The sequence below is a fragment of the Carassius auratus genome, unplaced genomic scaffold (assembly GCF_003368295.1).
Source record: "Carassius auratus strain Wakin unplaced genomic scaffold, ASM336829v1 scaf_tig00042621, whole genome shotgun sequence".
Classification (NCBI taxonomy): Eukaryota; Metazoa; Chordata; class Actinopteri; order Cypriniformes; family Cyprinidae; genus Carassius; species Carassius auratus.
In genome coordinates, this window is record NW_020526728.1 from 48,756 (window position 1) to 73,365 (window position 24,610).

At 46.9% G+C, this 24,610-nt stretch overlaps 24 non-coding genes across 24 annotated transcripts; 22 read left to right on the forward strand and 2 right to left on the reverse strand.

Annotated features, from left to right (window-relative positions):
* Window positions 1-201: 201 nt before the first annotated feature.
* Window positions 202-273, forward strand: trnag-ucc (transfer RNA glycine (anticodon UCC)). The gene has a single exon. It is a non-coding gene; the product is annotated as a tRNA-Gly (tRNA).
* A 1,015-nt stretch (window positions 274-1,288) lies between these two features.
* LOC113086013 (U5 spliceosomal RNA) lies at window positions 1,289-1,400 on the forward strand. The gene has a single exon (XR_003284607.1). It is a non-coding gene; the product is annotated as a U5 spliceosomal RNA (small nuclear RNA).
* Window positions 1,401-2,790: 1,390 nt separating this feature from the next.
* On the forward strand, window positions 2,791-2,901 carry LOC113086015 (U5 spliceosomal RNA). Its single transcript, XR_003284609.1, has one exon. It is a non-coding gene; the product is annotated as a U5 spliceosomal RNA (small nuclear RNA).
* Window positions 2,902-3,139: 238 nt separating this feature from the next.
* Window positions 3,140-3,253, forward strand: LOC113086014 (U5 spliceosomal RNA). The gene has a single exon (XR_003284608.1). It is a non-coding gene; the product is annotated as a U5 spliceosomal RNA (small nuclear RNA).
* A 614-nt stretch (window positions 3,254-3,867) lies between these two features.
* trnag-ucc (transfer RNA glycine (anticodon UCC)) lies at window positions 3,868-3,939 on the forward strand. Its single transcript has one exon. It is a non-coding gene; the product is annotated as a tRNA-Gly (tRNA).
* Window positions 3,940-5,176: 1,237 nt separating this feature from the next.
* Window positions 5,177-5,292, forward strand: LOC113085977 (U5 spliceosomal RNA). The gene has a single exon (XR_003284573.1). It is a non-coding gene; the product is annotated as a U5 spliceosomal RNA (small nuclear RNA).
* Window positions 5,293-5,579: 287 nt separating this feature from the next.
* On the forward strand, window positions 5,580-5,651 carry trnag-ucc (transfer RNA glycine (anticodon UCC)). Its single transcript has one exon. It is a non-coding gene; the product is annotated as a tRNA-Gly (tRNA).
* Window positions 5,652-7,811: 2,160 nt separating this feature from the next.
* LOC113086008 (U5 spliceosomal RNA) lies at window positions 7,812-7,925 on the forward strand. The gene has a single exon (XR_003284603.1). It is a non-coding gene; the product is annotated as a U5 spliceosomal RNA (small nuclear RNA).
* Window positions 7,926-9,354: 1,429 nt separating this feature from the next.
* On the forward strand, window positions 9,355-9,426 carry trnag-ucc (transfer RNA glycine (anticodon UCC)). Its single transcript has one exon. It is a non-coding gene; the product is annotated as a tRNA-Gly (tRNA).
* Window positions 9,427-10,499: 1,073 nt separating this feature from the next.
* trnag-ucc (transfer RNA glycine (anticodon UCC)) lies at window positions 10,500-10,571 on the forward strand. The gene has a single exon. It is a non-coding gene; the product is annotated as a tRNA-Gly (tRNA).
* Window positions 10,572-11,641: 1,070 nt separating this feature from the next.
* trnag-ucc (transfer RNA glycine (anticodon UCC)) lies at window positions 11,642-11,713 on the forward strand. Its single transcript has one exon. It is a non-coding gene; the product is annotated as a tRNA-Gly (tRNA).
* A 1,400-nt stretch (window positions 11,714-13,113) lies between these two features.
* trnag-ucc (transfer RNA glycine (anticodon UCC)) lies at window positions 13,114-13,185 on the forward strand. Its single transcript has one exon. It is a non-coding gene; the product is annotated as a tRNA-Gly (tRNA).
* A 103-nt stretch (window positions 13,186-13,288) lies between these two features.
* trnad-guc (transfer RNA aspartic acid (anticodon GUC)) lies at window positions 13,289-13,360 on the reverse strand. Its single transcript has one exon. It is a non-coding gene; the product is annotated as a tRNA-Asp (tRNA).
* Window positions 13,361-14,410: 1,050 nt separating this feature from the next.
* LOC113085993 (U5 spliceosomal RNA) lies at window positions 14,411-14,525 on the forward strand. The gene has a single exon (XR_003284588.1). It is a non-coding gene; the product is annotated as a U5 spliceosomal RNA (small nuclear RNA).
* Window positions 14,526-15,908: 1,383 nt separating this feature from the next.
* Window positions 15,909-16,023, forward strand: LOC113085994 (U5 spliceosomal RNA). The gene has a single exon (XR_003284589.1). It is a non-coding gene; the product is annotated as a U5 spliceosomal RNA (small nuclear RNA).
* A 285-nt stretch (window positions 16,024-16,308) lies between these two features.
* On the forward strand, window positions 16,309-16,380 carry trnag-ucc (transfer RNA glycine (anticodon UCC)). Its single transcript has one exon. It is a non-coding gene; the product is annotated as a tRNA-Gly (tRNA).
* Window positions 16,381-17,785: 1,405 nt separating this feature from the next.
* trnag-ucc (transfer RNA glycine (anticodon UCC)) lies at window positions 17,786-17,857 on the forward strand. Its single transcript has one exon. It is a non-coding gene; the product is annotated as a tRNA-Gly (tRNA).
* Window positions 17,858-17,960: 103 nt separating this feature from the next.
* On the reverse strand, window positions 17,961-18,032 carry trnad-guc (transfer RNA aspartic acid (anticodon GUC)). Its single transcript has one exon. It is a non-coding gene; the product is annotated as a tRNA-Asp (tRNA).
* A 1,050-nt stretch (window positions 18,033-19,082) lies between these two features.
* Window positions 19,083-19,196, forward strand: LOC113086005 (U5 spliceosomal RNA). Its single transcript, XR_003284600.1, has one exon. It is a non-coding gene; the product is annotated as a U5 spliceosomal RNA (small nuclear RNA).
* A 285-nt stretch (window positions 19,197-19,481) lies between these two features.
* Window positions 19,482-19,553, forward strand: trnag-ucc (transfer RNA glycine (anticodon UCC)). The gene has a single exon. It is a non-coding gene; the product is annotated as a tRNA-Gly (tRNA).
* Window positions 19,554-22,247: 2,694 nt separating this feature from the next.
* Window positions 22,248-22,362, forward strand: LOC113085995 (U5 spliceosomal RNA). Its single transcript, XR_003284590.1, has one exon. It is a non-coding gene; the product is annotated as a U5 spliceosomal RNA (small nuclear RNA).
* A 285-nt stretch (window positions 22,363-22,647) lies between these two features.
* trnag-ucc (transfer RNA glycine (anticodon UCC)) lies at window positions 22,648-22,719 on the forward strand. Its single transcript has one exon. It is a non-coding gene; the product is annotated as a tRNA-Gly (tRNA).
* Window positions 22,720-23,753: 1,034 nt separating this feature from the next.
* On the forward strand, window positions 23,754-23,868 carry LOC113085996 (U5 spliceosomal RNA). Its single transcript, XR_003284591.1, has one exon. It is a non-coding gene; the product is annotated as a U5 spliceosomal RNA (small nuclear RNA).
* A 285-nt stretch (window positions 23,869-24,153) lies between these two features.
* trnag-ucc (transfer RNA glycine (anticodon UCC)) lies at window positions 24,154-24,225 on the forward strand. The gene has a single exon. It is a non-coding gene; the product is annotated as a tRNA-Gly (tRNA).
* Window positions 24,226-24,610: the final 385 nt, after the last annotated feature.

Genomic DNA, 24,610 nt, shown 5'->3' on the forward strand with positions numbered 1-24,610 from the left:
ACTCTCTGCGTTTGACCACTTCGTGTTTATTTAGCCGGATGGGAAGGCAGCGCTTTCTTGTACGTGACGGGATGCAAATTCTTGAAGGCTCTCTTTAGTGACGGGGTCCAAACAAAGATCTCATCTGCTCCTCTAGCCCTATCGGCGACTCGTGCAACTTCGAGCCTTCTTAGTGACGGCGCAAGTTGCTGACTGCTGACTGCGTTGGTGGTATAGTGGTGAGCATAGCTGCCTTCCAAGCAGTTGACCCGGATTCGATTCCCGGCCAACGCATGTCCTTTGGCTCGGGCTGACGTCGAAGCAGAACTCCCTCTGTGACCTGTGCCTCCACCCAAAACTTTTGGATGGAATAATTTCGGATGGACCCATCATTAGCTGAAGTCGCATAACACTTGCAACACTACCCGTAGCAGGGGTCATTGTTTGGACTCTTTTTTTTTTTTTTTTTTTTTTAATTGCGCTTTAAACAAAAAGTATTGTGTCAATGCAACTGAACAACATTTATTAGGAACACAGTGCGTCAAAAAGCAAAATGACAGTTAAAGGCATTTCGTTATTGAACTCTTTGATGACATCATTCAGCTAAGTTCAGTTTAAATAGTATCTGTGCAATAATTTGCAATCAAGTCAACGATATCGCTGTACATGAAGTGTCCCCAGCTCCGCCTGCCAGAAGCGACAGAGGCAAGAAACCAAAACTCGATCGTGAAAGGATGGAGAAAAAAACCCGGTGAGAAACCAGGCTCAGTCGGGGAGACAGTTCTCCCCTTGTCAGACGAAACAGGTAGATCAGCTCCAGGCTGCAGGAATGTCAGACTGTGCAGAAGAATCATCTGTTTCCTGTGGTCTTGTCCAGGTGGTCTTTACAGGGGATTTGTATCTGCGGCTCATCTAGTTGTCACGGTCTCCGCTGTGTTTCTGGGCCATAGAGGTCCTTTCTAGGTGTTGATCCACCATCTTCTCTGGATACGGACTGGATCCGGGTGACTGAAGCGGATACAGACTGGATCTGGTGGCTACGGTGACCTCGGAATAAGGGATTTCTTTAAAAGACTTTTTTTTTTCATATAAGATTTTATCCAACTTTTCAGATAGAGGCATGAGAAAGAGATTGCCTTGATTGGCTTTTGGTTATTGGTGGACCGAGAGGACTTTTTGAGTTTTACTCCTCCTTTTGGAGTAGGGGCGGTGCTGACGAAACACATGTGGGCAGGCATTGTCACCCTTGATGACCCTTGGCGAGCGTAGTAGTTTAACAGAGCAGCGCACAGGCCCGGTTGGAGACACAGCTCGAGTTTCTCTTCATTTGTCGCATAATCTTTCGCCTTTTACTAAAGATTTCCGTGGAGGGGAACTTTGCGATGACCTGTATTTTTGGGTGCTCTGCTCACAGCAGAGCTACATCGAAATGTCAAGAGGAATAGTTTGACCGTCCGGCAGCATGCTGAGGGGCTTGCCACTGGTATCGTCTGAATAGGCCTCTCTGCGTTTGACCACTTCGTGTTTATTTAGCCGGATGGGAAGGCAGCGCTTCTTGTACGTGACGGGATGCAAATTCTTGAAGGCTCTCTTTAGTGACGGGTCCAAACAAAGATCTCATTGCTCCTCTAGCCCTATCGGCGACTCGTGCACTTCGAGCCTTCTTAGTGACGGCGCAAGTTGCTGACTGCTGACTGCGTTGGTGGTATAGTGGTGAGCATAGCTGCCTTCCAGCAGTTGACCCGGATTTCGATTCGGCCAACGCATGTCCTTTTGGCTCGGGCTGACGTCGAAGCAAGAACTCCCTCTGTGACCTGTGCCTCCACCCAAAACTTGGATGGAATAATTTCGGATGGACCCATCATTAGCTGAAGTCGCATAACACTTGCAACACTACCCGTAGCAGGGTCATTGTTTTGACTCTTTTTTTTTTTTTTTTTTTTTTTTTTTAATTGCGCTTTAAACAAAAAGTATTGTGTCAATGCAACTGAACAACATTTATTAGGAACACAGTGCGTCAAAAAGCAAAATGACAGTTAAAGGCATTTCGTTATTGAACTCTTTGATGACATCATTCAGCTAAGTTCAGTTTAAATAGTATCTGTGGCAATAATTTGCAATCAAGTCAACGATATCGCCCAGCTCCGCCTGCCAGAAGCGACAGAGGCAAGAAACCAAAACTCGATCGGGTGAAAGATGGAGAAAAAACCCGGTGAGAAACCAGGCTCAGTCGGGAGACAGTTCTCCCTATGTCAGACGAAACAGGTAGATTAGCTCCAGGCTGCAGGAATGTCAGACGTGCAGAAGAATCATCTGTTTCCTGTGGTCTTGTCCAGGTGTCTTTACAGGGATTTGTATCTGCGGCTCATCTTAGTTGTCACGTCTCCGCTGTGTTTCTGGGCCATAGAGGTCCTTTCTAGGTGTTGATCCACCATCTTCTCTGATACGACTGGATCCGGGTGACTGAAGCGGATACAGACTGGATCTGGGTGGCTACGGTGACCTCGGAATAAGGATTTCTTTAAAAGACTTTTTTTTTCATATAAGATTTTATCCAACTTTTCAGATAGTAGAGGCATGAGAAAGAGATTGCCATGATTGATTGGGCTTTTGGTTATTGGTGGACCGAGAGGGATTTTTTGAGTTTTAGTGGACCGAGAGGGATTTTTTGAGTTTTACTCCTCCCTTTTGGAGTGGGGGGGGGGGGGTGCTGACGAAACACATGTGGGCAGGCATTGTCACCCTTGATGACCCTTGGCGAGCGTAGTAGTTTAACAGAGGCAGCGCACAGGCCCGAGGGTTTGGAGACACAGCTCGAGTTTCTCTTCATTGTCGCATAAATCTTTCGCCTTCTAAAGATTTCGTGGAGGGGAACTTTTTGCGAGTGACCTGTATTTTTGGGTGCTCTGCTCACAGCGAGCTACATCGAAATGTCAAGAGCAGAATCAGTTTGACCGTCCAGCAGCATGCTGCGAGGGGCTTGCCACTGGTCATGCTCTGAATAGGCACTCTCTGCGTTTGACCACTTCGTGTTTATTTAGCCGGATGGGAAGGCAGCGCTTTCTTGTACGTGACGGGATGCAAATTCTTGAAGGCTCTCTTTAAGTGACGTCCAAACAAGATCTCATCTGCTCCTCTGCTGCCTATCGGCGACTCGTGCACTTCGAGCCTTTCTTAATTGTCGCATAAATCTTTCGCTTTTACTAAAGATTTCCGTGGAGGGGAACTTTTGCGAGTGACCTGTATTTTTGGGTGCTCTGCTCACAGCAGAGCTACATCGAAATGTCAAGAGCAGAATCAGTTTGACCGTCCGGCAGCATGCTGCGAGAGGGCTTGCCACTGGTCATCGTCTGAATAGGCACTCTCTGCGTTTGACCACTTCGTGTTTATTTAGCCGGATGGGAAGGCAGCGCTTTCTTGTACGTGACGGGATGCAAATTCTTGAAGGCTCTCTTTAGTGACGGGTCCAAACAAAGATCTCATCTGCTCCTCTAGCCCTATCGGCGACTCGTGCACTTCGAGCCTTCTTAGTGACGGCGCAAGTTGCTGACTGCTGACTGCGTTGGTGGTATAGTGGTGAGCATAGCTGCCTTCCAAGCAGTTGGAGAGAGCAGTGCGCATGTCCTTTGGCTCGGGCTGACGTCGAAGCAGAACTCCCTCTGTGACCTGTGCCGTCCACCCAAAACTTTGGATGGAAATAATTTCGGATGGACCCATCATTAGCTGAAGTCGCTAACACTTGCAACACTACCGGTAGCAGGGGTCATTGTTTGGACTCTTTTTTTTTTCTTTTTTTAATTGCGCCTTTAAACAAAAAGTATTGTGTCAATGCAACTGAACAACATTTATTAGGAACACAGTGCGTCAAAAAGCTACTGACTTCCGCCTGCGTTGGTGGTATAGTGGTGAGCATAGCTGCCTTCCAAGCAGTTGACCCGGGTTCGATTCCCGGCCAGCGCATGTCCTTTGGCTCGGGCTGACGTCGAAGCAGAACTCCTTCTGTGACCTGCGACTCCAACCAAACATTTTGGATGGATCATTCGGAAGACGAAAAGAACCAGCTCTCCCCCGTCGGGGAATCGAACCCGGTCTTCCCGCGTGACAGGCGGAGATACTGTCCACTATCTACTAACGAGGAGCCATGCATGCTGTCGTTTCCTCCCCTTACTGACGGGCACTGCACTGACATACCTAAACAATGCATGGCTTCTTCTGACGCAGACCCAGCCCCTAGGCACCGTAAAATTTCTGATGGACCCATCATTAGCTGAAGTCGCATAACACTTGGAACACTACCCGTAGCAGGGGTCATTGTTTTGGACTCTTTTTTTTTTTTTTTTTTTTTTTTAAATTGCGCTTTAAACAAAAAGTATTGTCGTCAATGCAACTGAACAACATTTATTAGGAACACAGTGCGTCAAAAAGCAAATGACAGTTAAAGGCATTTCGTTATTTGAACTCTTTGATGACATCAATTCAGCTAAGTTCAGTTTAAATAGTATCTGTGCAATAATTTGCAAGTCAAGTCAACGATATCGCTGGTACATGAAGTGTCCCCAGCTCCGCCTGCCAGAGCGACAGAGGGAAGAAACCAAAACTCGATCGGTGAAAGGATGGAGAAAAAACCGGTGAGAAACCAGGCTCAATCGGGGAGACAGTTCTCCCCTTGTCAAGACCGAAACCAGGTAGATCAGCTCCAGGCTGCAGGAATGTCAGACTGTGCAGAAGAATCATCTGTTTCCTGTGGTCTTGTCCAGGTGGTCTTTACAGGGGGATTTGTATCTGCGGCTCATCTAGTTGTCACGGTCTCCGCTGTGTTTCTGGGCCATAGAGGTCCTTTTCTAGGTGTTGATCCACCATCTTCTCTGGATACGGACTGGATCCGGGTGACTGAAGCGGATACAGACTGGATCTGGTGGCTACGGTGACTCGAATAAGGGATTTCTTTAAAAGACTTTTTTTTCATATAAGATTTTATCCAACTTTTCAGATAGAGGCATGAGAAAGAGATTGCCTTGATTGGGCTTTTGGTTATTGGTGGACGAGAGGACTTTTTTGAGTTTTACTCCTCCCTTTTGGAGTAGGGGGGGGGGGTGCTGACGAAACACATGTGGGCAGGCATTGTCACCCTTGATGACCCTTGGCGAGCGTAGTAGTTTAACAGAGGCAGCGCACAGGCCCGAGGGTTTGGAGACACAGCTCGAGTTTTCTCTTCATTGTCGCATAAATCTTTCGCCTTTTACTAAAGATTTCCGTGGAGGGGAACTTTTGCGAGTGACTCTGTATTTTTGGGTGCTCTGCTCACGCAGAGCTACATCGAAATGTCTAAGAGCAGAATCAGTTTGACCGTCCGGCAGCAATGCTGCGAGAGGGCTTGCCACTGGTCATCGTCTGAATAGGCACTCTCTGCGTTTGACCACTTCGTGTTTATTTAGCCGGATGGGAAGGCAGCGCTTTCTTGTACGTGACGGGATGCAAATTCTTGAAGGCTCTCTTTAGTGACGGGTCCAAACAAAGATCTCATCTGCTCCTCTAGCCCTATCGGCGACTCGTGCACTTCGAGCCTTCTTAGTGACGGCGCAAGTTGCTGACTGCTGACTGCGTTGGTGGTATAGTGGTGAGCATAGCTGCCTTCCAAGCAGTTGACCCGGATTCGATTCCCGGCCAACGCATGTCCTTTGGCTCGGGCTGACGTCGAAGCAGAACTCCCTCTGTGACCTGTGCCTCCACCCAAACTTTTGGATGGAATAATTTCGGATGGACCCATCATTAGCTGAAGTCGCATAAACACTTGCAACACTACCCGTAGCAGGGGTCATTGTTTGGACTTCTTTTTTTTTTTTTTTTTAATTGCGCTTTAAACAAAAAGTATTGTGTCAATGCAACTGAACAACATTTATTAGGAACACAGTGCGTCAAAAGCAAAATGACAGTTAAAGGCATTTCGTTATTGAACTCTTTGATGACATCATTCAGCTAAGTTCAGTTTAAATAGTATCTGTGCAATAATTTGCAATCAAGTCAACGATATCGCTGTACATGAAGTGTCCCCAGCTCCGCCTGCCAGAAGCGACAGAGGCAAGAACCAAAACTCGATCGGTGAAGGATGGAGAAAAAACCCGGTGAGAAACCAGGCTCATCGGGGAGACAGTTCTCCCCTTGTCAGACGAAACAGGTAGATCAGCTCCAGGCTGCAGGAATGTCAGACTGTGCAGAAGAATCATCTGTTTCCTGTGGTCTTGTCCAGGTGGTCTTTACAGGGGATTTGTATCTGCGGCTCATCTAGTTGTCACGGTCTCCGCTGTGTTTCTGGGCCATAGAGGTCCTTTCTAGGTGTTGATCCACCATCTTCTCTGGATACGGACTGGATCCGGGTGACTGAAGCGGATACAGACTGGATCTGGTGGCTACGGTGACCTCGGAATAAGGGATTTCTTTAAAGACTTTTTTTTCATATAAGATTTTATCCAACTTTTCAGATAGAGGCATGAGAAAGATTGGGGCTTGCCACTGGTCATCGTCTGAATAGGCACTCTCTGCGTTTGACCACTTCGTGTTTATTTAGCCGGATGGGAAGGGCAGCGCTTTCTTGTAGGGTGACGGGATGCAAATTCTTGAAGGCTCTCTTTAGTGACGGTCAAATCTGCTCCTCTAGCCCTATCGGCGACTCGTGCACTTCGAGCTTCTTAGTGACGGCGCAAGTTGCCTGACTGCTGACTGCGTTGGTGGTATAGTGGTGAGCATAGCTGCCTTCCAAGCAGTTGACCGGATTCGATTCCCGGCCAACGCATGTCCTTTGGCTCGGGCTGACGTCGAAGCAGAACTCCCTCTGTGACCTGTGCCTCCACCCAAAACTTTTGGATGGAATAATTTCGGATGGACCCATCATTAGCTGAAGTCGCATAACACTTGCACACTACCCGTAGCAGGGGTCATTGTTTGGACTCTTTTTTTTTTTTTTTTTTTTTTTTTATTTTTTTTTTAATTGCGCTTTAAACAAAAAGTATTGTGTCAATGCAACTGAACAACATTTATTAGGAACACAGTGCGTCAAAAAGCAAAATGACAGTTAAAGGCATTTCGTTATTGAACTCTTTGATGACATCATTCAGCTAAGTTCAGTTTAAATAGTATCTGTGCAATAATTTGCCAATCAAGTCAACGATATCGCTGTACATGAAGTGTCCCCAGCTCCGCCTGCCAGAAGCGACAGAGGAAGAAACCAAAACTCGATCGGTGAAAGGATGGAGAAAAACCCGGTGAGAAACCAGGCTCAGTCGGGGAGACAGTTCTCCCCTTGTCAGACGAAACCAGTAGATCAGCTCCAGGCTGCAGGAATGTCAGACTGTGCAGAAGAATCATCTGTTTCCTGTGGTCTTGTCCAGGTGGTCTTTACAGGGGATTTTGTATCTGCGGCTCAATCTAGTGTCACGGTCTCCGCTGTGTTCTGGGGCCATAGAGGTCCTTTCTAGGTGTTGATCCACCATCTTCTCTGGATACAGACTGGATCCGGGTGACTGAAGCGGATACAGACTGGATCTGGTGGCTACGGTGACCTCGGAATAAGGGATTTCTTTAAAAGACTTTTTTTTTCATATAAGATTTTATCCAACTTTTCAGATAGAGGCATGAGAAAGAGATTGCCTTGATTGGGCTTTTGGTTATTGGTGGACCGAGAGGACTTTTTTGAGTTTTTACTCCTCCCTTTTGGAGTGGGGGGGGGGGGGGGTGCTGACGAAACACATGTGGGCAGGCATTGTCACCCTTGATGACCCTTGGCGAGCGTAGTAGTTTAACAGAGGCAGCGCACAGGCCCGAGGGTTTGGAGACACAGCTCGAGTTTCTCTTCATTGTCGCATAAATCTTTCGCCTTTTACTAAAGATTTCCGTGGAGGGGAACTTTTGCGAGTGACCTGTATTTTTGGGTGCTCTGCTCACAGCGAGCTACATCGAAATGTCAAGAGCAGAATCAGTTTGACCGTCCAGCAGCATGCTGCGAGAGGGTTGCCACTGGTCATCGTCTGAATAGGCACTCTCTGCGTTTGACCACTTTCGTGTTTATTTAGCCGGATGGGAAGGCAGCGCTTTCTTGTACGTGACGGGATGCAAATTCTTGAAGGCTCTCTTTAGTGACGGGTCCAAACAAAGATCTCATCTGCTCCTCTAGCCCTATCGGCGACTCGTGCACTTCGAGCCTTCTTAGTGACGGCGCAAGTTGCTGACTGCTGACTGCGTTGGTGGTATAGTGGTGAGCAATAGCTGCCTTCCAAGCAGTTGACCCGGATTCGATTCCCGGCCAACGCATGTCCTTTGGCTCGGGCTGACGTCGAAGCAGAACTCCCTCTGTGACCTGTGCCTCCACCCAAAACTTTTGGATGGAATAATTTCGGATGGACCCATCATTAGCTGAAGTCGCATAACACTTGCAACACTACCCGTAGCAGGGGTCATTGTTTGGACTCTTTTTTTTTTTATTATTATTTTTTTAATTGCGCTTTAAACAAAAAGTATTGTGTCAATGCAACTGAACAACATTTATTAGGAACACAGTGCGTCAAAAAGCAAAATGACAGTTAAAGGCATTTCGTTATTGAACTCTTTGATGACATCATTCAGCTAAGTTCAGTTTAAATAGTATCTGTGCAATAATTTGCAATCAAGTCAACGATATCGCTGTACATGAAGTGTCCCCAGCTCCGCCTGCCAGAAGCGACAGAGGCAAGAAACCAAAACTCGATCGGTGAAAGGATGGAGAAAAAACCCGGTGAGAAACCAGGCTCAGTCGGGGAGACAGTTCTCCACTTGTCAGACGAAACAGGTAGATTAGCTCCAGGCTGCAGGAATGTCAGACTGTGCAGAAGAATCATCTGTTTCCTGTGGTCTTGTCCAGGTGGTCTTTACAGGGGATTTGTATCTGCGGCTCATCTAGTTGTCACGGTCTCCGCTGTGTTTCTGGGCCATAGAGGTCCTTTCTAGGTGTTGATCCACCATCTTCTCTGGATACGGACTGGATCCGGGTGACTGAAGCGGATACAGACTGGATCTGGTGGCTACGGTGACCTCGGAATAAGGGATTTCTTTAAAAGACTTTTTTTTTCATATAAGATTTTATCCAACTTTTCAGATAGAGACATGAGAAAGAGATTGCCTTGATTGGGCTTTTGGTTATTATAGGCACTCTCTGCGTTTGACCACTTCGTGTTTATTTAGCCGGATGGGAAGGCAGCGCTTTCTTGTACGTGACGGGATGCAAATTCTTGAAGGCTCTCTTTAGTGACGGGTCCAAACAAAGATCTCATCTGCTCCTCTAGCCCTATCGGCGACTCGTGCACTTCGAGCCTTCTTAGTGACGGCGCAAGTTGCTGACTGCTGACTGCGTTGGTGGTATAGTGGTGAGCATAGCTGCCTTCCAAGCAGTTGACCCGGATTCGATTCCCGGCCAACGCATGTCCTTTGGCTCGGGCTGACGTCGAAGCAGAACTCCCTCTGTGACCTGTGCCTCCACCCAAAACTTTTGGATGGAATAATTTCGGATGGACCCATCATTAGCTGAAGTCGCATAACACTTGCAACACTACCCGTAGCAGGGGTCATTGTTTGGACTCTTTTTTTTTTTTTTTTATTATTTTTTTAATTGCGCTTTAAACAAAAAGTATTGTGTCAATGCAACTGAACAACATTTATTAGGAACACAGTGCGTCAAAAAGCAAAATGACAGTTAAAGGCATTTCGTTATTGAACTCTTTGATGACATCATTCAGCTAAGTTCAGTTTAAATAGTATCTGTGCAATAATTTGCAATCAAGTCAACGATATCGCTGTACATGAAGTGTCCCCAGCTCCGCCTGCCAGAAGCGACAGAGGCAAGAAACCAAAACTCGATCGGTGAAAGGATGGAGAAAAAACCCGGTGAGAAACCAGGCTCAGTCGGGGAGACAGTTCTCCCCTTGTCAGACGAAACAGGTAGATTAGCTCCAGGCTGCAGGAATGTCAGACTGTGCAGAAGAATCATCTGTTTCCTGTGGTCTTGTCCAGGTGGTCTTTACAGGGGATTTGTATCTGCGGCTCATCTAGTTGTCACGGTCTCCGCTGTGTTTCTGGGCCATAGAGGTCCTTTCTAGGTGTTGATCCACCATCTTCTCTGGATACGGACTGGATCCGGGTGACTGAAGCGGATACAGACTGGATCTGGTGGCTACGGTGACCTCGGAATAAGGGATTTCTTTAAAAGACTTTTTTTTTCATATAAGATTTTATCCAACTTTTCAGATAGAGGCATGAGAAAGAGATTGCCTTGATTGGGCTTTTGGTTATTATAGGCACTCTCTGCGTTTGACCACTTCGTGTTTATTTAGCCGGATGGGAAGGCAGCGCTTTCTTGTACGTGACGGGATGCAAATTCTTGAAGGCTCTCTTTAGTGACGGGTCCAAACAAAGATCTCATCTGCTCCTCTAGCCCTATCGGCGACTCGTGCACTTCGAGCCTTCTTAGTGACGGCGCAAGTTGCTGACTGCTGACTGCGTTGGTGGTATAGTGGTGAGCATAGCTGCCTTCCAAGCAGTTGACCCGGATTCGATTCCCGGCCAACGCATGTCCTTTGGCTCGGGCTGACGTCGAAGCAGAACTCCCTCTGTGACCTGTGCCTCCACCCAAAACTTTTGGATGGAATAATTTCGGATGGACCCATCATTAGCTGAAGTCGCATAACACTTGCAACACTACCCGTAGCAGGGGTCATTGTTTGGACTCTTTTTTTTTTATTATTATTTTTTTAATTGCGCTTTAAACAAAAAGTATTGTGTCAATGCAACTGAACAACATTTATTAGGAACACAGTGCGTCAAAAAGCAAAATGACAGTTAAAGGCATTTCGTTATTGAACTCTTTGATGACATCATTCAGCTAAGTTCAGTTTAAATAGTATCTGTGCAATAATTTGCAATCAAGTCAACGATATCGCTGTACATGAAGTGTCCCAGCTCCGCCTGCCAGAAGCGACAGAGGCAAGAAACCAAAACTCGATCGGTGAAAGGATGGAGAAAAAACCCGGTGAGAAACCAGGCTCAGTCGGGGAGACAGTTCTCCACTTGTCAGACGAAACAGGTAGATTAGCTCCAGGCTGCAGGAATGTCAGACTGTGCAGAAGAATCATCTGTTTCCTGTGGTCTTGTCCAGGTGGTCTTTACAGGGGATTTGTATCTGCGGCTCATCTAGTTGTCACGGTCTCCGCTGTGTTTCTGGGCCATAGAGGTCCTTTCTAGGTGTTGATCCACCATCTTCTCTGGATACGGACTGGATCCGGGTGACTGAAGCGGATACAGACTGGATCTGGTGGCTACGGTGACCTCGGAATAAGGGATTTCTTTAAAAGACTTTTTTTTTCATATAAGATTTTATCCAACTTTTCAGATAGAGGACATGAGAAAGAGATTGCCTTGATTGGGCTTTTGGTTATTATAGGCACTCTCTGCGTTTGACCACTTCGTGTTTATTTAGCCGGATGGGAAGGCAGCGCTTTCTTGTACGTGACGGGATGCAAATTCTTGAAGGCTCTCTTTAGTGACGGGTCCAAACAAAGATCTCATCTGCTCCTCTAGCCCTATCGGCGACTCGTGCACTTCGAGCCTTCTTAGTGACGGCGCAAGTTGCTGACTGCTGACTGCGTTGGTGGTATAGTGGTGAGCATAGCTGCCTTCCAAGCAGTTGACCCGGATTCGATTCCCGGCCAACGCATGTCCTTTGGCTCGGGCTGACGTCGAAGCAGAACTCCCTCTGTGACCTGTGCCTCCACCCAAAACTTTTGGATGGAATAATTTCGGATGGACCCATCATTAGCTGAAGTCGCATAACACTTGCAACACTACCCGTAGCAGGGGTCATTGTTTGGACTCTTTTTTTTTTTTTTATTATTTTTTTAATTGCGCTTTAAACAAAAAGTATTGTGTCAATGCAACTGAACAACATTTATTAGGAACACAGTGCGTCAAAAAGCAAAATGACAGTTAAAGGCATTTCGTTATTGAACTCTTTGATGACATCATTCAGCTAAGTTCAGTTTAAATAGTATCTGTGCAATAATTTGCAATCAAGTCAACGATATCGCTGTACATGAAGTGTCCCCAGCTCCGCCTGCCAGAAGCGACAGAGGCAAGAAACCAAAACTCGATCGGTGAAAGGATGGAGAAAAAACCCGGTGAGAAACCAGGCTCAGTCGGGGAGACAGTTCTCCCCTTGTCAGACGAAACAGGTAGATTAGCTCCAGGCTGCAGGAATGTCAGACTGTGCAGAAGAATCATCTGTTTCCTGTGGTCTTGTCCAGGTGGTCTTTACAGGGGATTTGTATCTGCGGCTCATCTAGTTGTCACGGTCTCCGCTGTGTTTCTGGGCCATAGAGGTCCTTTCTAGGTGTTGATCCACCATCTTCTCTGGATACGGACTGGATCCGGGTGACTGAAGCGGATACAGACTGGATCTGGTGGCTACGGTGACCTCGGAATAAGGGATTTCTTTAAAAGACTTTTTTTTTCATATAAGATTTTATCCAACTTTTCAGATAGAGGCATGAGAAAGAGATTGCCTTGATTGGGCTTTTGGTTATTATAGGCACTCTCTGCGTTTGACCACTTCGTGTTTATTTAGCCGGATGGGAAGGCAGCGCTTTCTTGTACGTGACGGGATGCAAATTCTTGAAGGCTCTCTTTAGTGACGGGTCCAAACAAAGATCTCATCTGCTCCTCTAGCCCTATCGGCGACTCGTGCACTTCGAGCCTTCTTAGTGACGGCGCAAGTTGCTGACTGCTGACTGCGTTGGTGGTATAGTGGTGAGCATAGCTGCCTTCCAAGCAGTTGGAGAGAGCAGTGCGCATGTCCTTTGGCTCGGGCTGACGTCGAAGCAGAACTCCCTCTGTGACCTGTGCCTCCACCCAAAACTTTTGGATGGAATAATTTCGGATGGACCCATCATTAGCTGAAGTCGCATAACACTTGCAACACTACCGGTAGCAGGGGTCATTGTTTGGACTCTTTTTTTTTTTTTTTTTTTAATTGCGCTTTAAACAAAAAGTATTGTGTCAATGCAACTGAACAACATTTATTAGGAACACAGTGCGTCAAAAAGCTACTGACTTCCGCCTGCGTTGGTGGTATAGTGGTGAGCATAGCTGCCTTCCAAGCAGTTGACCCGGGTTCGATTCCCGGCCAACGCATGTCCTTTGGCTCGGGCTGACGTCGAAGCAGAACTCCTTCTGTGACCTGCGACTCCAACCAAACATTTTGGATGGATCATTCGGAAGACGAAAAGAACCAGCTCTCCCCGTCGGGGAATCGAACCCCGGTCTTCCGCGTGACAGGCGGAGATACTGTCCACTATACTAACGAGGAGCCATGCATGCTGTCGTTTCTCCCGTTACTGACGGCACTGCACTGACATACCTAAACAATGCATGGCTTCTTCTGACGCAGACCCAGCCCTGGCACCGTAAAATTTCTGATGGACCCATCATTAGCTGAAGTCGCATAACACTTGGAACACTACCCGTAGCAGGGGTCATTGTTTGGACTCTTTTTTTTTTTTTTTTTTTTTTTTAATTGCGCTTTAAACAAAAAGTATTGTGTCAATGCAACTGAACAACATTTATTAGGAACACAGTGCGTCAAAAAGCAAAATGACAGTTAAAGGCATTTCGTTATTGAACTCTTTGATGACATCATTCAGCTAAGTTCAGTTTAAATAGTATCTGTGCAATAATTTGCAATCAAGTCAACGATATCGCTGTACATGAAGTGTCCCCAGCTCCGCCTGCCAGAAGCGACAGAGGGAAGAAACCAAAACTCGATCGGTGAAAGGATGGAGAAAAAACCCGGTGAGAAACCAGGCTCAGTCGGGGAGACAGTTCTCCCCTTGTCAGACGAAACAGGTAGATTAGCTCCAGGCTGCAGGAATGTCAGACTGTGCAGAAGAATCATCTGTTTCCTGTGGTCTTGTCCAGGTGGTCTTTACAGGGGATTTGTATCTGCGGCTCATCTAGTTGTCACGGTCTCCGCTGTGTTTCTGGGCCATAGAGGTCCTTTCTAGGTGTTGATCCACCATCTTCTCTGGATACGGACTGGATCCGGGTGACTGAAGCGGATACAGACTGGATCTGGTGGCTACGGTGACCTCCGAATAAGGGATTTCTTTAAAAGACTTTTTTTTTCATATAAGATTTTATCCAACTTTTCAGATAGAGGCATGAGAAAGAGATTGCCTTGATTGGGCTTTTGGTTATTGGTGGACCGAGAGGACTTTTTTGAGTTTTACTCCTCCCTTTTGGAGTAGGGGGGGGGGGTGCTGACGAAACACATGTGGGCAGGCATTGTCACCCTTGATGACCCTTGGCGAGCGTAGTAGTTTAACAGAGGCAGCGCACAGGCCCGAGGGTTTGGAGACACAGCTCGAGTTTCTCTTCATTGTCGCATAAATCTTTCGCCTTTTACTAAAGATTTCCGTGGAGGGGAACTTTTGCGAGTGACCTGTATTTTTGGGTGCTCTGCTCACAGCAGAGCTACATCGAAATGTCAAGAGCAGAATCAGTTTGACCGTCCGGCAGCATGCTGCGAGAGGGCTTGCCACTGGTCATCGTCTGAATAGGCACTCTCTGCGTTTGACCACTTCGTGTTTATTTAGCCGGATGGGAAGGCAGCGCTTTCTTGTACGTGACGGGATGCAAATTCTTGAAGGCTCTCTTTAGTGACGGGTCCAAACAAAGATCTCATCTGCTCCTCTAGCCCTATCGGCGACTCGTGCACTTCGAGCCTTCTTAGTGACGGCGCAAGTTGCTAAATGCTGACTGCGTTGGTGGTATAGAGGTGAGCATAGCTGCCTTCCAAGCAGTTGACCCGGATTCGATTCCCGGCCAACGCATGTCCTTTGGCTCGGGCTGACGTCGAAGCAGAACTCCCTCTGTGACCTGTGCCTCCACCCAAAACTTTTGGATGGAATAATTTCGGATGGACCCATCATTAGCTGAAGTCGCATAACACTTGCAACACTACCCGTAGCAGGGGTCATTGTTTGGACTCTTTTTTTTTTTTTTTTTTTTTTAATTGCGCTTTAAACAAAAAGTATTGTGTCAATGCAACTGAACAACATTTATTAGGAACACAGTGCGTCAAAAAGCAAAATGACAGTTAAAGGCATTTCGTTATTGAACTCTTTGATGACATCATTCAGCTAAGTTCAGTTTAAATAGTATCTGTGCAATAATTTGCAATCAAGTCAACGATATCGCTGTACATGAAGTGTCCCCAGCTCCGCCTGCCAGAAGCGACAGAGGCAAGAAACCAAAACTCGATCGGTGAAAGGATGGAGAAAAAACCCGGTGAGAAACCAGGCTCAGTCGGGGAGACAGTTCTCCCCTTGTCAGACGAAACAGGTAGATTAGCTCCAGGCTGCAGGAATGTCAGACTGTGCAGAAGAATCATCTGTTTCCTGTGGTCTTGTCCAGGTGGTCTTTACAGGGGATTTGTATCTGCGGCTCATCTAGTTGTCACGGTCTCCGCTGTGTTTCTGGGCCATAGAGGTCCTTTCTAGGTGTTGATCCACCATCTTCTCTGGATACGGACTGGATCCGGGTGACTGAAGCGGATACAGACTGGATCTGGTGGCTACGGTGACCTCGGAATAAGGGATTTCTTTAAAAGACTTTTTTTTTCATATAAGATTTTATCCAACTTTTCAGATAGAGGCATGAGAAAGAGATTGCCTTGATTGGGCTTTTGGTTATTGGTGGACCGAGAGGGATTTTTTGAGTTTTACTCCTCCCTTTTGGAGTGGGGGGGGGGGGGTGCTGACGAAACACATGTGGGCAGGCATTGTCACCCTTGATGACCCTTGGCGAGCGTAGTAGTTTAACAGAGGCAGCGCACAGGCCCGAGGGTTTGGAGACACAGCTCGAGTTTCTCTTCATTGTCGCATAAATCTTTCGCCTTTTACTAAAGATTTCCGTGGAGGGGAACTTTTGCGAGTGACCTGTATTTTTGGGTGCTCTGCTCACAGCAGAGCTACATCGAAATGTCAAGAGCAGAATCAGTTTGACCGTCCGGCAGCATGCTGCGAGAGGGCTTGCCACTGGTCATCGTCTGAATAGGCACTCTCTGCGTTTGACCACTTCGTGTTTATTTAGCCGGATGGGAAGGCAGCGCTTTCTTGTACGTGACGGGATGCAAATTCTTGAAGGCTCTCTTTAGTGACGGGTCCAAACAAAGATCTCATCTGCTCCTCTAGCCCTATCGGCGACTCGTGCACTTCGAGCCTTCTTAGTGACGGCGCAAGTTGCTGACTGCTGACTGCGTTGGTGGTATAGTGGTGAGCATAGCTGCCTTCCAAGCAGTTGACCCGGATTCGATTCCCGGCCAACGCATGTCCTTTGGCTCGGGCTGACGTCGAAGCAGAACTCCCTCTGTGACCTGTGCCTCCACCCAAAACTTTTGGATGGAATAATTTCGGATGGACCCATCATTAGCTGAAGTCGCATAACACTTGCAACACTACCCGTAGCAGGGGTCATTGTTTGGACTCTTTTTTTTTTTTTTTTTTTTTTTTTTAATTGCGCTTTAAACAAAAAGTATTGTGTCAATGCAACTGAACAACATTTATTAGGAACACAGTGCGTCAAAAAGCAAAATGACAGTTAAAGGCATTTCGTTATTGAACTCTTTGATGACATCATTCAGCTAAGTTCAGTTTAAATAGTATCTGTGCAATAATTTGCAATCAAGTCAACGATATCGCTGTACATGAAGTGTCCCCAGCTCCGCCTGCCAGAAGCGACAGAGGCAAGAAACCAAAACTCGATCGGTGAAAGGATGGAGAAAAAACCCGGTGAGAAACCAGGCTCAGTCGGGGAGACAGTTCTCCCCTTGTCAGACGAAACAGGTAGATTAGCTCCAGGCTGCAGGAATGTCAGACTGTGCAGAAGAATCATCTGTTTCCTGTGGTCTTGTCCAGGTGGTCTTTACAGGGGATTTGTATCTGCGGCTCATCTAGTTGTCACGGTCTCCGCTGTGTTTCTGGGCCATAGAGGTCCTTTCTAGGTGTTGATCCACCATCTTCTCTGGATACGGACTGGATCCGGGTGACTGAAGCGGATACAGACTGGATCTGGTGGCTACGGTGACCTCGGAATAAGGGATTTCTTTAAAAGACTTTTTTTTTCATATAAGATTTTATCCAACTTTTCAGATAGAGACATGAGAAAGAGATTGCCTTGATTGGGCTTTTGGTTATTATAGGCACTCTCTGCGTTTGACCACTTCGTGTTTATTTAGCCGGATGGGAAGGCAGCGCTTTCTTGTACGTGACGGGATGCAAATTCTTGAAGGCTCTCTTTAGTGACGGGTCCAAACAAAGATCTCATCTGCTCCTCTAGCCCTATCGGCGACTCGTGCACTTCGAGCCTTCTTAGTGACGGCGCAAGTTGCTGACTGCTGACTGCGTTGGTGGTATAGTGGTGAGCATAGCTGCCTTCCAAGCAGTTGGAGAGAGCAGTGCGCATGTCCTTTGGCTCGGGCTGACGTCGAAGCAGAACTCCCTCTGTGACCTGTGCCTCCACCCAAAACTTTTGGATGGAATAATTTCGGATGGACCCATCATTAGCTGAAGTCGCATAACACTTGCAACACTACCGGTAGCAGGGGTCATTGTTTGGACTCTTTTTTTTTTTTTTTTTTTTTTTAATTGCGCTTTAAACAAAAAGTATTGTGTCAATGCAACTGAACAACATTTATTAGGAACACAGTGCGTCAAAAAGCTACTGACTTCCGCCTGCGTTGGTGGTATAGTGGTGAGCATAGCTGCCTTCCAAGCAGTTGACCCGGGTTCGATTCCCGGCCAACGCATGTCCTTTGGCTCGGGCTGACGTCGAAGCAGAACTCCTTCTGTGACCTGCGACTCCAACCAAACATTTTGGATGGATCATTCGGAAGACGAAAAGAACCAGCTCTCCCCGTCGGGGAATCGAACCCCGGTCTTCCGCGTGACAGGCGGAGATACTGTCCACTATACTAACGAGGAGCCATGCATGCTGTCGTTTCTCCCGTTACTGACGGCACTGCACTGACATACCTAAACAATGCATGGCTTCTTCTGACGCAGACCCAGCCCTAGCACCGTAAAATTTCTGATGGACCCATCATTAGCTGAAGTCGCATAACACTTGGAACACTACCCGTAGCAGGGGTCATTGTTTGGACTCTTTTTTTTTTTTTTTTTTTTTTTAATTGCGCTTTAAACAAAAGTATTGTGTCAATGCAACTGAACAACATTTATTAGGAACACAGTGCGTCAAAAAGCAAAATGACAGTTAAAGGCATTTCGTTATTGAACTCTTTGATGACATCATTCAGCTAAGTTCAGTTTAAATAGTATCTGTGCAATAATTTGCAATCAAGTCAACGATATCGCTGTACATGAAGTGTCCCCAGCTCCGCCTGCCAGAAGCGACAGAGGGAAGAAACCAAAACTCGATCGGTGAAAGGATGGAGAAAAAACCCGGTGAGAAACCAGGCTCAGTCGGGGAGACAGTTCTCCCCTTGTCAGACGAAACCAGGTAGATCAGCTCCAGGCTGCAGGAATGTCAGACTGTGCAGAAGAATCATCTGTTTCCTGTGGTCTTGTCCAGGTGGTCTTTACAAGGGATTTGTATCTGCGGCTCATCTAGTTGTCACGGTCTCCGCTGTGTTTCTGGGCCATAGAGGTCCTTTCTAGGTGTTGATCCACCATCTTCTCTGGATACGGACTGGATCCGGGTGACTGAAGCGGATACAGACTGGATCTGGTGGCTACGGTGACCTCGGAATAAGGGATTTCTTTAAAAGACTTTTTTTTTCATATAAGATTTTATCCAACTTTTCAGATAGAGGCATGAGAAAGAGATTGCCTTGATTGGGCTTTTGGTTATTGGTGGACCGAGAGGACTTTTTTGAGTTTTACTCCTCCCTTTTGGAGTGGGGGGGGGGGGGTGCTGACGAAACACATGTGGGCAGGCATTGTCACCCTTGATGACCCTTGGCGAGCGTAGTAGTTTAACAGAGGCAGCGCACAGGCCCGAGGGTTTGGAGACACAGCTCGAGTTTCTCTTCATTGTCGCATAAATCTTTCGCCTTTTACTAAAGATTTCCGTGGAGGGGAACTTTTGCGAGTGACCTGTATTTTTGGTGCTCTGCTCACAGCAGAGCTACATCGAAATGTCAAGAGCAGAATCAGTTTGACCGTCCGGCAGCATGCTGCGAGAGGGCTTGCCACTGGTCATCGTCTGAATAGGCACTCTCTGCGTTTGACCACTTCGTGTTTATTTAGCCGGATGGGAAGGCAGCGCTTTCTTGTACGTGACGGGATGCAAATTCTTGAAGGCTCTCTTTAGTGACGGGTCCAAACAAAGATCTCATCTGCTCCTCTAGCCCTATCGGCGACTCGTGCACTTCGAGCCTTCTTAGTGACGGCGCAAGTTGCTGACTGCTGACTGCGTTGGTGGTATAGTGGTGAGCATAGCTGCCTTCCAAGCAGTTGACCCGGATTCGATTCCCGGCCAACGCATGTCCTTTGGCTCGGGCTGACGTCGAAGCAGAACTCCCTCTGTGACCTGTGCCTCCACCCAAAACTTTTGGATGGAATAATTTCGGATGGACCCATCATTAGCTGAAGTCGCATAACACTTGCCAACACTACCCGTAGCAGGGGTCATTGTTTGGACTCTTTTTTTTTTTTTTTTTTTTTTAATTGCGCTTTAAACAAAAAGTATTGTGTCAATGCAACTGAACAACATTTATTAGGAACACAGTGCCGTCAAAAAGCTAAATGACAGTTCCGCCTGCGTTGGTGGTAATAGTGGTGACATAGCTGCCTTTCCAAGCAGTTGACCCGGGTTCGATTCCGGCTACGCATGTCCTTTGGCTCGGCTGAACGTCGAAGCAGAACTCCTTCTGTGACCTTGCGGACTCAACCAAACATTTTGGATGGATCATTCGAAGACGAAAAGAACCAGCTCCTCCGTCGGGGAATCGAACCCCCGGTCTTCGCGCGTGAAAGGCGGAGGATACTGTCCATATCTAACGAGGAGCCATGCATGCTGACGTTTCTCCCCTTACTGACGGCACTGCACTGACATACCTAAACAATGCATGGCTTCTTCTGACGCAGACCCAGCTAGCACCGTAAAATTTCTGATGGACCCATCATTAGCTGAAGTCGCATAACACTTGAACACTACCGTAGCAGGGGTCATTGTTTGGACTCTTTTTTTTTTTTTTTTTAATTGCGCTTTAAACAGAAGTATTGCGTCAATGCACTGAAAACATTAATTAGGAACACAGTGCGTCAAAAAGCAAAATGACAGTTTAAAGGCATTTCGTTCATTGAACTCTTTGATGACATCATTCAGCTAAGTTCAGTTTAAATAGTATCTGTGCAATAATTTGCAATCAAGTCAACGATATCGCTGTACATGAAGTGTCCCCCAGCTCGCCTGCCAGAAGCGACAGAGGCAAGAAACCAAAACTCGATCGGTGAAGGATGGGAGAAAAAACCCGGTGAGAAACCAGGCTCATCGGGGAGACAGTTCTCCCCTTGTCAGACGAAACAGGTAGATCAGCTCCAGGCTGCAGGAATGTCAGACTGTGCAGAAGAATCATCTGTTTCCTGTGGTCTGTCCAGGTGGTCTTTACAGGGGATTTGTAATCTGCGGCTCATCTAGTTGTCACGGTCTCCGCTGTGTTTCTGGGCCATAGAGGTCCTTTCTAGGTGTTGATCCACCATCTTCTCTGGATACGGACTGGATCCGGGTGACTGAAGCGGATACAGACTGGATCTGGTGGCTACGGTGACCTCGGAATAAGGGATTTCTTAAAAAGACTTTTTTTTTCATATAAGATTTTATCCAACTTTTCAGATAGAGGACATGAGAAAGAGATTGCCTTGATTGGGCTTTTGGTTATTATAGGCACTCTCTGCGTTTGACCACTTCGTGTTTATTTAGCCGGATGGGAAGGCAGCGCTTTCTTGTACGTGACGGGATGCAAATTCTTGAAGGCTCTCTTTAGTGACGGGTCCAAACAAAGATCTCATCTGCTCCTCTAGCCCTATCGGCGACTCGTGCACTTCGAGCCTTCTAGTGACGGCGCGATGACTGCTGACTGCGTTTGGTGGTATAGGTGGGTGAGCATAGCTTGCCTTCCAAGCAGTTGGAGAGAGCAGTTGCGGCATGTCCTTTGGCTCGGGCTGACGTCGAAGCAGAACTCCCTCTGTGACCTGTGCCTCCACCCAAAACTTTTGGATGGAATAATTTCTGGATTGGACCCATCATTAGCTGAAGTCGCATAACACTTGCAACACTACCGTAGCAGGGGTCATTGTTTGGACTCTTTTTTTTTTTTTTTTTTTTTTTTTTTTTAATGCGCTTTAAACAAAAAGTATTGTGTCAATGCACTGAACAACATTTATTAGGAACACAGTGCGTCAAAAAGCAAAATGACAGTTAAAGCATTTCGTTATTGAACTCTTTGATGACATCATTCAGCTAAGTTCAGTTTAAATAGTATCTGTGCAATAATTTGCAATCAAGTCAACGATATCGCTGTACATGAAGTGTCCCCAGCTCCGCCTGCCAGAAGCGACAGGAGGCAAGAAACCAAACTCGATCGGTGAAAGGATGGAGAAAAAACCCGGTGAGAAACCAGGCTCAGTCGGGGAGACAGTTCTCCCCTTGTCAGACGAAACAGGTAGATCAGCTCCAGGCTGCAGGAATGTCAGACTGTGCAGAAGAATCATCTGTTTCCTGTGGTCTTGTCCAGGTGGTCTTTACAGGGGATTTGTATCTGCGGCTCATCTAGTTGTCACGGTCTCCGCTGTGTTTCTGGGCCATAGAGGTCCTTTCTAGGTGTTGATCCACCATCTTCTCTGGATACGGACTGGATCCGGGTGACTGAAGCGGATACAGACTGGATCTGGTGGCTACGGTGACCTCGGAATAAGGGATTTCTTTAAAAGACTTTTTTTTCATATAAGATTTTATCCAACTTTTCAGATAGAGGCATGAGAAAGAGATTGCCTTGATTGGGCTTTTGGTTATTGGTGGACCGAGAGGACTTTTTGAGTTTTTACTCCTCCCTTTTGGAGTAGGGGGGGGGGGGTGCTGACGAAACACATGTGGGCAGGCATTGTCACCCTTGATGACCCTTGGCGAGCGTAGTAGTTTAACAGAGGCAGCGCACAGGCCCGAGGGTTTGGAGACACAGCTCGAGTTTCTCTTCATTGTCGCATAAATCTTTCGCCTTTTACTAAAGATTTCCGTGGAGGGGAACTTTTGCGAGTGACCTGTATTTTTGGGTGCTCTGCTCACAGCAGAGCTACATCGAAATGTCAAGAGCAGAATCAGTTTGACCGTCCGGCAGCATGCTGCGAGAGGGCTTGCCACTGGTCATCGTCTGAATAGGCACTCTCTGCGTTTGACCACTTCGTGTTTATTTAGCCGGATGGGAAGGCAGCGCTTTCTTGTACGTGACGGGATGCAAATTCTTGAAGGCTCTCTTTAGTGACGGGTCCAAACAAAGATCTCATCTGCTCCTCTAGCCCTATCGGCGACTCGTGCACTTCGAGCCTTCTTAGTGACGGCGCAAGTTGCTGACTGCTGACTGCGTTGGTGGTATAGTGGTGAGCATAGCTGCCTTCCAAGCAGTTGACCCGGATTCGATTCCCGGCCAACGCATGTCCTTTGGCTCGGGCTGACGTCGAAGCAGAACTCCCTCTGTGACCTGTGCCTCCACCCAAAACTTTTGGATGGAATAATTTCGGATGGACCCATCATTAGCTGAAGTCGCATAACACTTGCAACACTACCCGTAGCAGGGGTCATTGTTTGGACTCTTTTTTTTTTTTTTTTTTTTTTTTTTTTAATTGCGCTTTAAACAAAAAGTATTGTGTCAATGCAACTGAACAACATTTATTAGGAACACAGTGCGTCAAAAAGCAAAATGACAGTTAAAGGCATTTCGTTATTGAACTCTTTGATGACATCATTCAGCTAAGTTCAGTTTAAATAGTATCTGTGCAATAATTTGCAATCAAGTCAACGATATCGCTGTACATGAAGTGTCCCCAGCTCCGCCTGCCAGAAGCGACAGAGGCAAGAAACCAAAACTCGATCGGTGAAAGGATGGAGAAAAAACCCGGTGAGAAACCAGGCTCAATCGGGGAGACAGTTCTCCCCTTGTCAGACGAAACAGGTAGATCAGCTCCAGGCTGCAGGAATGTCAGACTGTGCAGGAAGAATCATCTGTTTCCTGTGGTCTTGTCCAGGTGGTCTTTACAGGGGATTTGTATCTGCGGCTCATCTAGTTGTCACGGTCTCCGCTGTGTTTCTGGGCCATAGAGGTCCTTTCTAGGTGTTGATCCACCATCTTCTCTGGATACGGACTGGATCCGGGTGACTGAAGCGGATACAGACTGGATCTGGTGGCTACGGTGACCTCGGAATAAGGGATTTCTTTAAAAGACTTTTTTTTTCATATAAGATTTTATCCAACTTTTCAGATAGAGGCATGAGAAAGAGATTGCCTTGATTGGGCTTTTGGTTATTGGTGGACCGAGAGGACTTTTTTGAGTTTTACTCCTCCCTTTTGGAGTAGGGGGGGGGGGGTGCTGACGAAACACATGTGGGCAGGCATTGTCACCCTTGATGACCCTTGGCGAGCGTAGTAGTTTAACAGAGGCAGCGCACAGGCCCGAGGGTTTTGGAGACACAGCTCGAGTTTCTCTTCATTGTCGCATAAATCTTTCGCCTTTTACTAAAGATTTCCGTGGAGGGGAACTTTTGCGAGTGACCTGTATTTTTGGGTGCTCTGCTCACAGCAGAGCTACATCGAAATGTCAAGAGCAGAATCAGTTTGACCGTCCGGCAGCATGCTGCGAGAGGGCTTGCCACTGGTCATCGTCTGAATAGGCACTCTCTGCGTTTGACCACTTCGTGTTTATTTAGCCGGATGGGAAGGCAGCGCTTTCTTGTACGTGACGGGATGCAAATTCTTGAAGGCTCTCTTTAGTGACGGGTCCAAACAAAGATCTCATCTGCTCCTCTAGCCCTATCGGCGACTCGTGCACTTCGAGCCTTCTTAGTGACGGCGCAAGTTGCTGACTGCTGACTGCGTTGGTGGTATAGTGGTGAGCATAGCTGCCTTCCAAGCAGTTGACCCGGATTCGATTCCCGGCCAACGCATGTCCTTTGGCTCGGGCTGACGTCGAAGCAGAACTCCCTCTGTGACCTGTGCCTCCACCCAAAACTTTTGGATGGAATAATTTCGGATGGACCCATCATTAGCTGAAGTCGCATAACACTTGCAACACTACCCGTAGCAGGGGTCATTGTTTGGACTCTTTTTTTTTTTTTTTTTTTTTTTTTTAATTGCGCTTTAAACAAAAAGTATTGTGTCAATGCAACTGAACAACATTTATTAGGAACACAGTGCGTCAAAAAGCAAAATGACAGTTAAAGGCATTTCGTTATTGAACTCTTTGATGACATCATTCAGCTAAGTTCAGTTTAAATAGTATCTGTGCAATAATTTGCAATCAAGTCAACGATATCGCTGTACATGAAGTGT